The sequence below is a fragment of the Talpa occidentalis genome, unplaced genomic scaffold, assembly GCF_014898055.3.
Source record: "Talpa occidentalis isolate TD23 unplaced genomic scaffold, MPIMG_talOcc4v2.1 talOcc4.13, whole genome shotgun sequence".
Classification (NCBI taxonomy): domain Eukaryota; kingdom Metazoa; phylum Chordata; class Mammalia; order Eulipotyphla; family Talpidae; genus Talpa; species Talpa occidentalis.
Genome location: NW_023601322.1, coordinates 95,507,941 through 95,520,550, shown reverse-complemented (window position 1 = coordinate 95,520,550; position 12,610 = coordinate 95,507,941). Strand labels below are relative to the sequence as shown.

Below are 12,610 nucleotides of genomic sequence, written 5' to 3'. Positions count from 1 at the left end.
TTTAAAATTTGTATCTGTTTCCTCACGATACAAATAGCAGCCTGAGCTTTTCAGGTAATTATGAATTCCACCCCCCCCATGCCGTATGTTTAAATCATTTAAAATGTATAACTAAATTTAGGAATTAAAATTGCAAAGTGCATTGTCTGTGAAGGAAAGGGACTACATCTTATTTTTCCACAACCTAGCATTTTATTCAGGGGCTGCTTAAATCTGAAAGCCAAAATACACTGGCTGCACATGATAGTAAAATTTATAGGACAAATACAGAATTTGGTTACAGTGATAAATTATTGGTCATTGAATAAAAATATTACACATAAATTCTATATGGTAGCCAGTTAATACTTTTATTTGTATTTAATATTTTAAGCTTTGTGGTAGGTGTGTGTATGTGTGTGTTTGACTGCTCGTAGAGTGTAGTTTCCAAGAGTAAAATTGTTTTATTAACTAATACCCAATGTCTTTTTTCAAGAGAATAAACATCCCAGTTTAATTAGGTATTTTGATGCACAACAGATCCATTTTGCTTGAAGGCTGTATTCAGCTAGAAGGATGAGGTTTTTGTAGGTGCTTTCATTAATGGCTTGAACATTCATTTTAAATGAGATGATTTCTTACTTTCCAAGGAGAATTATTCTCATAGATAAAATTCTTGGTGCTTTTCTAGACAAAGTAAAAGATCTCCAGTTTTTATTTTAGAAAGATATTTTACTATGTGAAATTAGAGCATATTAAATTAGCATCACAGAGTTTATTTTATAATGGACAGCAAATACTTTTATGAAACAGCCAACTGTCTTTCTTCACATGGCTTAAAAGTACTTTCAGTAGGAAACTTAAGACATGTTTAATATGGTAGCATCATTGCAGTGATACTTTTTTCCCCATCTTTTTGTGTAGTCACAAAATTTTCTATGTAAAGGTTTGCATTTCATATAATATCTCAGAAATTTGCCATCCTATTCATGTGATGTCAAGGATGTCAATAGGATATGAAAAAGAGAATTTGATTGAAGATAATCCACTGTAATCCCAAAACAAAAATTCTTGTTACCTGTTACTTTGATTCCACACCAATTTTTTTTTTTAATCCCCTGATTTAGGTCACTGGTCCCTGCCCTAATCAAAAAATGTCTTTTAACTAAAATTATAGGAAGTAGCAAGTGAAAAAATTAGGTCAGTAATTCTGACTTGGTTCTAGAATTGTCAGTCATTTAAAAAATTATCACATAGTAGGATTATAAATGTAGGATTATATGGCATATACTGACAGCTGTCAGTTTTCTATTATAGGTAAAAGAAACCTAGAGAGTTAGAAGATGTCTCAGTATTCCAACTGTACAATTCTTAGACTAAATAAAGAAGGTAACATTTTACTTTCCTCACTTGAGCATATAATAATGTTTCCAGAGGTGACTATTTAGGGACAAAATAAAGGCTTTATTTTGTAGTTAATGTTTGCATGTCCCTCTATAAAGAATAGAGTGGTTACCTTATATGAGTGTAGGTAGTTTTAATTCAAAATTCTATCAAGGTTTTTTTTTTTTTAAATATTTGTATATCACACACAGTACTTTCCTTAGTACTTAGAAAGTTTCAGAAGCAATGAGCACCCATGAGACAACTCAGCGCTTCACTGGAATACGGTGACTTTCAAAGGAATAATGCAGTCTACACATTTTAAGGATTAAAACGGAATCTGTATGTGGTATATTGGCACTATAAGGCTTCCCCATTTTAAAGTTGCTGCGGATTAGACAGTAAATTAAAGTTTCTTTCTGATCTCCTGTAAACACCTATCTTCCATTTTTTGTGACCATAGAAACACTTCTGAGGGTATGGACTTACTGTCTCGTGATTTTATTTCTAGAAAGTTTTATTATAATGAACATGTATTTTGGGTGCTGTCTATCCATGCAGGTCTCTGTGTAGTTAGTGTATTTTTACTTTAAATAGAGATTCTTTAGAAATTGTGAAGTAGCTGGCTTTAATTACATTTCTTATTTTCTCATCACATATTTATTTTTTCTCATAAAAATATAGCATGTTCTCAAATTTTATAGAATTTCTCAAATTGAGAAAACTCCAGCAGCAGCATCACTTCCTGGAATGTATTATTGCTTAGACGCAAACATTCATAGATTGAAGAATAGTTTGATGTTAGCCATGCTTTGACTTGTTTTAAATTACACTTATTTAACAATGTGAATTTTTATTGCTAATGATAAAAATTGACTACGCCATATGATACTTGTTTCTGATCCAGTATACAAAACGAACGCTTTGCTTATTTATTTGATTAAAATGCAAAAGTGCAAGTGCATTCAGGTTTGTGTTGTATAGAATAGAACTTATTTTATCAGTCACTTTCATAACCTTTAAAGAGCCTTAAATAGTACATATGAAAAACACATTCATAACAGGTTCCCCTTGGGGATTTTTTCTTTGGTTTAAGAAAATTTTATTAAAAATCGGCATTGCAAATAACATTTTTCATAACTATATGTAGACCTGTTAAAATTTTTATTAAAACTGGAGTTCGGCCTGTTCTTTTTCATCATTCTATCAGATATTAAACTCCTGCTGCAGCTGTAGGAAATAGAGAAAGGGATTTTCAGAGGGATTTGAGTCTCCCTGTCTCTGTGCCTTTAGTGATCATATTATCATAACTATCACACATAACAAAGCTCTAAATCTGTAATTCAGATAAAGTAGTCAGGACTCTGAAATACAAAAATCCAAACATATGCCGTAACATTTTTTTGCAATGCTAGCTCCTTTAACGTGGATTTTGTAAACTTGGAGAGGCGTTCAAGAGATTTTACATAGGAACACAAACTAAACAACATTGTTTGTGGCACGTTTGACAAAGATTTAATTAGAGGTATTTTCCTACATCCAAGTAGTTCCAGTAAGGACCCGGCCTGCTCTAGCAAATTAGGACCAAACCTCTAAAGGTTAATAAGAATATAACAGAAGCTTGTTTTCGAGCGAGGTCTATGTGAATCTCTGTGTACCTTTTCGTCAGTGCCAGAGTTGTCACTCCAGAGAGCAAGAGTTCTTAAATGCAGTGTTAAAAGTGGTAAGTGGGGCCACAGAATTTGTTTGTTAATTAAGTCAAAAACAAGGGTAATAAAATTGTATTATATTAGATGAGTAAAAATTACACAAAAAAGGACGATAGGAGCTTTTACTTCACTTTCATTGGACAGACACATATTTAATGTCTACATGGAAAAGAATTTGCACTGTGAAAAGTTAGTAAACCTCTCCTTAGAATGTTCAACCAGTTTGTAAATGAGCGGCTGTATGTATATATTTATTGTAACAGTGCCTTCTACTGGTCACACCTTATTTATGATGAGAGTGAATATAGTAGCGATGAAAACTTGCATTTATTCTAAATTATTCTTGGGTGTGTTTATTACCTTGCTAAAACTGTTTCTGTGAGTTAAAGGTTATATGTATTAAAAAATACAGCATGTTAGAAAGTAACATTTTATTTCTGTTATACTTTAGCAGTGATTGGACCTTTGCAAAAATTTCCTCTAGCTAGGATAATATTTCCTAAATGATACAATTCAAAGGTAGACTATTTCCATCTGTTTATTTTTATTGTCTTTCTGATTTGGAAATTGATCTTGTACTTACTGGCATTTTTCTTTTTAGCTTTTTAGTCACACTGTGTCTAATTAAAACCAGCAGAAGCCTTCTATAATTTCAGTATCTATAAAATTCATGAATGTTGAGATTGCATTTTTAAATTGAGACAGAGAAGAACTTAAAGCTGAGTTTGACAGAGTATTTAGCAATATTTAATGTAAACTATGTAAGTCGTTTCTAAATATGAAAGCAGAACAACAATGATTAGCTTTAAATTTGTCTTGAAAAAGAACTAAATAATCAAAAAGAAAAGCATGTATAATCATGAGGAAAAGTTGCAATTTCCAGAAAAATATAGTTTGTTTGACATTATGTATTTAATTCATGTTTATAATAAAGATGCCCTTAAAATCTCTTTATGAACCCTTACTATTTCAGTTTTAGTTTTAAACAATATTTCACAAAGAGTGTAGCAAAGATCACTATAGAATAATTGTTTTTCTTCTAAAAACATGTTCCAGTTACTTTTGTATAGATATAATTCATACTGAATGGACTATCTGCCTAAAAGGCCTTTTAAAGAAAATCTGAATATGGACATTTGACTGTCTGCAGTGAAATTGAAATCTGCACTGTGGGAAAAATATTTTTCTGTGGTTTAAGCCATTAAATCCTGTTTTTATTGCCCGAAGCAACATTTTAAAGATGCTTCTTTCTTTATACACAAATTAAAATCCTCAGTATCTGATAAAATTTTTTCTATTAAAAAGAAAGGGACGATTCTGCTTCTGTTAGATATAATGTCAGAAGAATCCTCACCACTCCCCACATCACAGATAATGCATTTGCATGCTCAGTACATCAGTGAACTGAGCAACTGAAATGGGTGAAACTTCCCGAGGAGTGTGTCCCAACAGCGGGAGAAACAGGGTGTTTCATTCGGAATTTGGAATAATCTCAGTGTCTGTAACATTCAATGGAGAAAACACCACATTTTCATTCTCCCCACACTATTTCATGTAAGTGTCCGCTGTGAGAGAGCTGCTGTCATTATACCTTTACATGTGAAGAGGGAGGTAAAAATTTGAAACACAAGATACACTATTTTAAAGAGTGTTCCAGTGAGATTTCAGTCATGCTGAGAAAACATTTTAAGGGGGGAAAAAAAGCAAGAAAAGGAGTTGCCAACAATACAGGGGCTCTGTTCCACCTTTGTGGACCACCTTCATCCCTCCACTTGTGAAGAGACTCTCGTTGTTTGCTTTATAATGATGGCATTAATTTTGTCTGCCACGTGACATCCATTACCAGGGTGGAGGTGTTCCTGGTAAAATTTTGGCTTTGGGAATGAAGTGTATACAGAGCTGTCTTCACAGATAGGTGTCCAGTTGCTGTTTGCCACGGGTGACTGTCTCCATATTATATGTGCACGTTCACACTCGCATAGACGCATCCATGAATAATGAACCGGGGAATGTGTGTACAAGGACACGGAAGAGACAATACATGACAGTGGGCAGTTAATGCACTGTCATTTCCATGAGTTCGGTATAATTGCATAATTCATGAATGGCAGAGAAAAGTCACAAGTGTGAATTGCATATGGGCAACTTAATATATGTTTAATGGTGTCCCTATCATGCTAGTTAAAGGATGTATTTGAACTTACACCAATTGTAGTTTGGAACGAAACCACTTTACGTGGCATAATGAGAAGAATAAAAAAATCTGCTCAACATAATGTAATTCTTTCCTGATAAAGATGGGGTATTTTCATCAGCATGTTCTGCTCTTGCTTAATTTGCTTGCTTTGGGTTTTTATGGCTTTATGTTAACTATGATTTGTTTATATTTTACTTGATACAAGTCATTAATAAACAAAATCTTGTTCTTTTTTTAAAAAACACTATCTTGTGCCATCACTTAAGCTGTTAAATTCACTGAAGACATATTTATGCTTAACTTAGACATGATGATAACACATGCTCCATAGAGGAGAGTGGTCTTTGACAAGAACTTCAGGCATCTCAGTAGTTTCTTGAGATGTATAATACATATAATTGCTTATGCTTTTGTTTTTCTTGGTTGGTAAATTTAAACCGTAGCACTTGGTAATTAAATATTCATTGAGAGATACTTTCAAGTATTATTTTGTACAGATAAATTTTGTATTATTTTGTACAGACAAATGAAATAGGACGCCCCATAAGGGGAGCAATGGATTACCAATTTTCAGAGATTTTTGAATATAAAGAGATTCAGAGATTTTTGAATATAAAATGCTGTTTTGTCAAATAATAGCACAGAGTCATTGTGGGGAATGGGTATTTAGTATTGACATACTTGTACACATTGTATAATAGTGCAACATCCATGTATCAGTTGACATACCCAAAATTGACCCTGAGAGTTATAAATTTCCATCACTCTGAGGAGTGATGCTTGATAATTAAACTCTAATATGCATGGAGATCTCAATGCCTCTTCCTTTGCCTGCTTTACTGGGCAACTTCATAAACACATTCATTTAGCTGCTCCCATCAGCACCCGTGCCTCTGCTGAGCCCCGTGTGTTACTGTGTAGCTGGGAGGGAGCAGGAGCATAGAATCTCATCTCTCAAAGACAAAAGCATCCAGTATTTAGATAGAAATCTCTATCTAAATGATTTTCTAAGATCCATGAGACCTAATGAAATAATCTTTCCGCAGGTAGGAAAAAAACCTACTTGAGATTGAAACCTATATGAACTTACATTCCCTAATCATGAAATGCCCTGACATCAAGTATCACCAGTAGAATCACAGTTGAAGTACCACGAACACAGCACTGGGCTAGCCAGGAGGGGCAGCCCAGAACTCATCTCTGTCATTAAAATGCCTACAATTTGTCAACACAGTGAAGGACACTTTCCCTCTTCTATTAACTGTAACACACTAATTGCACATTTTTCGGGGGGTGGGCTGTCGGAGGTTTCATGGGCAATGTTGTTATAATCATTCTTGGGCATCAGACAGGTATTTAGCAGTTTGGTTCAGGTTGTCTGGAACAACAGGAGTGCTGCCGTGTGCATCTCCAAGCCGCTGGGATGAAATCAGTTGTGACAAAGCAGTGAAGATTAAATTTGTAACAGATACAACACTTTGAAGTACTAGCTTATGATTTCACAGTGGCATTATAAGTCTTACTGCAGTATTTAAGCCGTTAGAAAGAATGCTGGTTATTAGTAGTTGAATTTTGTGAAATAGGATTTTATTGTCTTTAAATAGCCACGGCAGCAGCTTATATTATCCCAGTGCTGCATTTTTATTGCCATGTATTACAGTCGGCGAGTCATTTTTCACGCTCCTCTTTGCACAGGTAAATCCTTTTTTTCTACATGACCCTGTGTTAATATAAATTTAATAACATATCAACATTTTTAAATATGACAAGCATCTACACTATCCAGTAAGTAATGCAAAATTTTATAGTACTTTATAGAAGACAAAGGGAAAAAACACTGTACCTCAGTTTTCCCAAAAAGTGTCTCAATGGCCAGATATCATAGCATTTCAGACCTCACAGGCTTGCATGTATAAGGTAACCTGAAATATAAAATACCGTAAAGCTTAAATTATTCCTTTCATAATCTTGAAAGTACAGCACAAGGAATACAAAGGAATTAAGCTTTGTTACTAAATCTGATCACCTCTAAATTTCCTGTCTTATCATGTGTCAGAAAGGCGCTGCGTCCTAAAAATAATGTCTAGAAATCTCGAGGTATGCTATAAACTGCTTCTTGATGGGGGAATGTGATCTCCACAGATGTTTTATTAGGGAAGCATCTAAGGTTCCAGCACACAGATTTGAATACCAAGATCGATGTAAGTTGCTTAATATTAAACTTGTGTGATGCCACAATTTTAATGGCTCCCTAGACTTCAATGGGTTAACTCCATATGAGGGTCAGGTTTTATATGTTTATATTTTCTTAGCCTTGGTCAGGAGAAGTGGCTTTGCTTGCCCTTGTGTGGTGCCGCAGTGGTTGGGTTTCACTCCGTTTGAAAACCTAGCACATCCCAGGAGGCTACCTTGGTGTAGATTTCTTTCTTTCTGTATTAAATCGCTCGTTGTCGCAAAGTGACTGGTGCTGCTGGGCTTTGAAAAGAACTTCTAAGAGGTTAAAAAAAGCTTCTGTATGAAAGGATTTTTTACTTCTGCAGACAGAATACGGCTTGCAGCTGTTTGACTTGCGACAGTGATATGGATCTGATCGCGTACAGTATAGCAGAAGCCGTGGATGCAGCTGGAATAGAGGTTATAAATTTTAAAAGCGATGCAGATTTTTGCCATTAATTGGCTGCTAATAAAAGCAAACCCAATGGCTTCTAACTGTGGGAGCCTGTGGCTCTGTATCTGATATCAGGAATTCATACACATTACACAGTTTTAGTGATTCAGACCACGACTAATTGAAATATGAGGCATACTGATCAAATTTAGCATTACCAGCATGCACTATGGTTTGGGACTGTATGGCGACAAGGTAGCATTTATTACTTATTCTCCATAACACTGCTTGATTGAAATATCTAGCGATGTTGTCAGCAGAGGCCCAGCTGGGGTTTAGTACAGCTAATTAAGTCATTAAAAGAGAGGTCAAGCAATCTAATTCTTGCATACTAAAGTACAAAAAAGTCTTTTATTATATTTTTTAATAAGTTAAGATTTGAATTTTTAAAGAAATTTCTTTTTAATAATAAATGCGTTTACTGCTTTATGTATTGAAGTCTTAATTTAAATATATAGAGGCAAGAAATCACGAGCTTGTCAATACACAATTTCCAAAGAGGTTTAGGCATAAGTACCTTGTGTCTGTGATTTTTGAAAATTGTTCAGTAAATTAAATACTGACTTAGGGGTAAGGCTTCTGATACTTTTCAACTGGTTAGGTCAGTATGTGGGTCTCTTTTTTTGGGAAAAATTTCAAAGATGTACATTATTCATCCTGCAAATCAAAGCAAATATACACTATCATATTCCTTGTTTTGAGGGCTTTTAGAGGAAAAATATGAGTTCTAATTGTTTCTTTATAATTTATTCAGTGCCTTTTCAAACTCCTTCCCATTTCTCTATTTGAGAGCGCATGCAGGCTTGTTTGTGCCAAATGTGTCAGGGGAATGTAAACATTAATTTATTTGAGTGGACATGTGTTAACGATACTCAGAATTTTTTAAAAAAGTTATAGAAGTGTGAGCCTGTATACCTAACACATACACAGTGTTGTAAACCAACACAGCCTTAATGCAATAATTAATATGTTTTAAAATAAATAAATGTTACAGAAATTACTGACCTATTACCAAAAGCAATGTTTATTTCAAAGTGTAAGAAAGACATGATGATAATCTAGTAGAAAGTTTGAGTGGCTTACTGGTTTGCCTCCCTTTATTATTTTAATGCACATGAATAATTCAATTTATATTTTCTGATGATGGGTTCATAAGGTAAACACTGAACATAGTAGGTGTTCCTGAATTAGAGGCCCAGTATCAATTTCTGTAATGGTTTGGAGAAAAACTGATGAGTTTTCTTTCTTTTTTTTCCCCTTGCATGTTAACTCTCAATCAGTCATATTGTCCTAAGCTAAGACAAAGACAGGGCCTAAAGCTCTATATTGCTCATTTTGTTTTGTATATGAATGGATCTGGGAATATGTTTGGGATATGACAATGTTTAAATTGTATGCTGAATTTAATAAACAATGGAATATATTTCTGCCTGTTACTTGTGACCCTCATTTGGTGTTCCTTATTAGTAATTAGTAGATTCCATAGAGGCTAGTGATTTTGGTCTTCTTATGGTATTTATTATATTATTTAGAAAATTAAAAAATGTGGTTAAGTAATAAGAGAAGTGTTATTGGAGAAGCTTTAAAAAGTATGGGCAAAGTGATACAAAGTAGTTCAAATTACAAGTGCTGTCTTAGTTAGAAATGGCTTGAAATATCAAATGAGGTCTGCTGCAGAAAAATCCTAGGAAAGAACTATCCAGAGTTGTGGGTCTTGGTCTAGTTTTCATATCTGTTGAGGATCTGCTTTCAGCATACGATTGACATGGGACAACTGTTACTAATTTTTACACTTTTATTAGAGGAGAGCATGCAGACCTAAAAAAAAAAAAAAAAAAAGAAAGAAACGGCTGCTCTTTTGGCAGTAACTATACATTTTCAAGTAAAAATCTGCACTGACATCAGATAGTTTTATGATGCTGGCTTTCCAGAGATTGAGGAATTTTGGACTATTTAAACAGAGCTGGTTGCTTTCGAGCTGTTACTGCTTACAAGCCTTTAGAAGTAAAATTGTGTATGTGATGAATTGTAAATTTCTTTCATAAGGTTCAAAGGCAGCTCGACTTGCTAATGTGTTTAGTTCTATTAGACAGTCTTTGTTACTTCCATCTATTCCAGAGCTTGATGCAGTGTCCTCGAGACTGGACATTAGGAGTTCTGCTGTGGGATGCAGAATACAGGAAGCTGCGTATTCATAAATCAACTCAGGCAAACCGTCCTCTGTGATCACTGTGTAAGGTCAGTAGAAACGAGATTCTCTTGACCACACCAAAAACTATTGTGCGTCTCTTTCATTATTGCTTATTTGGTGCCTATGCTGGGTCTTCTGTTTTGTTTTGTTTTTTATTTCCGAGAAGAATAAAACCATGTCTTACTCAGAACCACACTAACAAACACTGAATTAGTTTAATGCATCTCAAAACTATCTTCAGAAATTTTTTATTTCCTGCAAAGAGTAATTTTTGAGCTCTTATAAAAATAACTTGTTCATAGTCGGTATTATTAATAATAAATCTTACATGAGCCATTTTAGAGACACATTTCTTAAGACACATGATAATTAGTCTAGAGAACAGTCATATTCTTGGAAAGGTAACTGTCTCTGTACTCGTCAAAAGGTGTCACTGCAAATTGAGTGCCAGAAAAATTCCTTGTCAACTCTTTCAGCCTGGCTCTGTCTCCAGTATCCAGACCTCCTGTCTGTCCCCCTCACCCCCAGTCCTGGAGGCTGTGGATGTGGATTCTTGCTAGTTAAGGCCCTGCCGTTATCAGTCTTCGTGGATGAGTCGGACACATAGGACGAGTTCACCTGTCCCCCAAATGTGTTCCAAGCCTTATTGTTAACATTGTTTTAAATTGAAATCAAATAACATAGAAATGCACATTTCTGTTTCTCCCTGGGGCGGGGAGGCATTGTTTCCAGTTTTTCTTCAAAACTTTAAAACATGCCATTTTTGTTAGTTATCTATTTAAAATAATTCATTTTTCAGGGTTCTGAAAGTTTACAGTTTCATAGCAAACACTGATTGTAAGGACTATGAGTATGAAATACGACTGAAGACCAAGAGTCTGGTCTCCGAGGAATTGTAGCTTAAAATCAGAAGTTATGGAAGTTTTGGGGTAAGCCTGAGAATCTCTGGGCACCTGTCCAAAATGAACCTCTAACTCTTTTGAAGTCTACCCATCACTAATATACACAGTACAGTCTAATCCAGCTGTCTGCCCCTTTTCCTGTTTCCCTTTTTCTTTCTTCAGTCTGTCCTGAGGTACCAGTAGCTGTGTACTGTGGGAGACGCTTGGTGGGGTGAATATTGCCTCTTGGAAGTGTTCCCACACAGTGTATCCAGGGCTTTGTCTGGGGGAGGGAGAAGGGGTGGGGAGAACAGGTAATACTGTAGTCATTTGTCTTTCTGGTTGACATACGTTTACACCATAATAATTCCTACCCACTCTCAAATTATAAACTATTTTAACTATCAGTAATAACAACAACTTTGTAGGACTTGTTTTCTGTTTCAACAAAAGATCATACAATTTTAAAGAGCAGTACAGATTCACAGATGAAAGTAAACAAATATAATTTTAGAAAATCAAACTAATTAACACCTTTTAATACCACAAGCCTTCATATTATATACTATTGAAATTTTTTGTGTGGGTTAAGTAGCGAGGTTTAAATTTTTCAAATATTTTACCACATGGATAGCTTGGTTTGTGAACTTACTACTTTAATCTATATTTATTTCAAATTCTTTTTCTTCAAAATAATTTTTGGCTAGGGATGAATTTTGGATAAAAATTAAAATCACAAAAAAATAAAATCTGAGCATAGTTTCTAAGAAATCTTTGTAATATCTACATTGAAAAATTCAGGTTGTGATTAGAAGGTACTTCAGCTAGCCAAAATACTTGAAATCGTGTGTCCTTTGAGAATCTCTACTTTCTTGGTGATTTTGTGCTGCTACTAATTGGATATTCATTTTTTGGGGCTCAGCTCTATTAAAGTATTTCTGAAACAGAAATTCTTTAAATATTTATGTGCATATCTTCCAAAAACAGTAACAGAGTCAATTTAAAGAATCCCGTTGTTATCACAGAAATCCACACAAGTTAACTGAAAACACAGGGCGAGAGCAAAGAAACCAGTCCTGCCTTTCCTCTGCTGTGTGTAATAAAAGTCTAATTTTATGTAAATAAAAGACTGATGAGTTCAAGAGAAGAAAGGGCATAAGTGGAGGAAAGACTAAGTTCAGGTAAAAAATGTTGGAGTCTTGTTTTCTCTTGACTCATGATGTCCTTCTTGTTCTTATGATCAGAATCACTGAAGCAATGAACAAGTCTTGTGTACAGATTCCCCATTCGGGGTCTGTGGAGTGCGATTGATGGAAAAAAGGATATGCACAATCTTCAAAATAAATAAATGAGGAAACCAAGTAACCAAAAGCAGCCATTTAGAAACTTTGGTTCTTTTCTGAGCCTATGATACTGTGCAAGTTACTAAAATTTTCCAATATATGTAAACAAACGTTTGTCTCTAAGATGGGATAGTAGCCCTATTACGTTTTGGGTTGACAGAGTAAGATGAAAAATGTCTGTTAAGGAAATTGGAAGATTCAGTTTCATTCAAAATTCCAACAGGGGTTTGTGGGAAGCTTATAGGCTAATCCTAAAATT

The 12,610-nt window shown here is 34.6% G+C and overlaps 1 long non-coding RNA gene across 5 annotated transcripts in view; it reads left to right on the top strand.

Annotated features, from left to right (window-relative positions):
* The window catches only part of LOC119243621 (uncharacterized), a 353,580-nt gene that overhangs the window by 229,886 nt on the left and 111,084 nt on the right, over nucleotides 1–12,610 (top strand). For all 5 annotated transcript variants that reach the window (XR_008551547.1, XR_008551544.1, XR_008551546.1 and 2 more), the window contains exon 3: nucleotides 10,055–10,174. This is a non-coding gene — a long non-coding RNA (uncharacterized LOC119243621). The remainder of the gene's footprint in view (nucleotides 1–10,054; nucleotides 10,175–12,610) is intronic.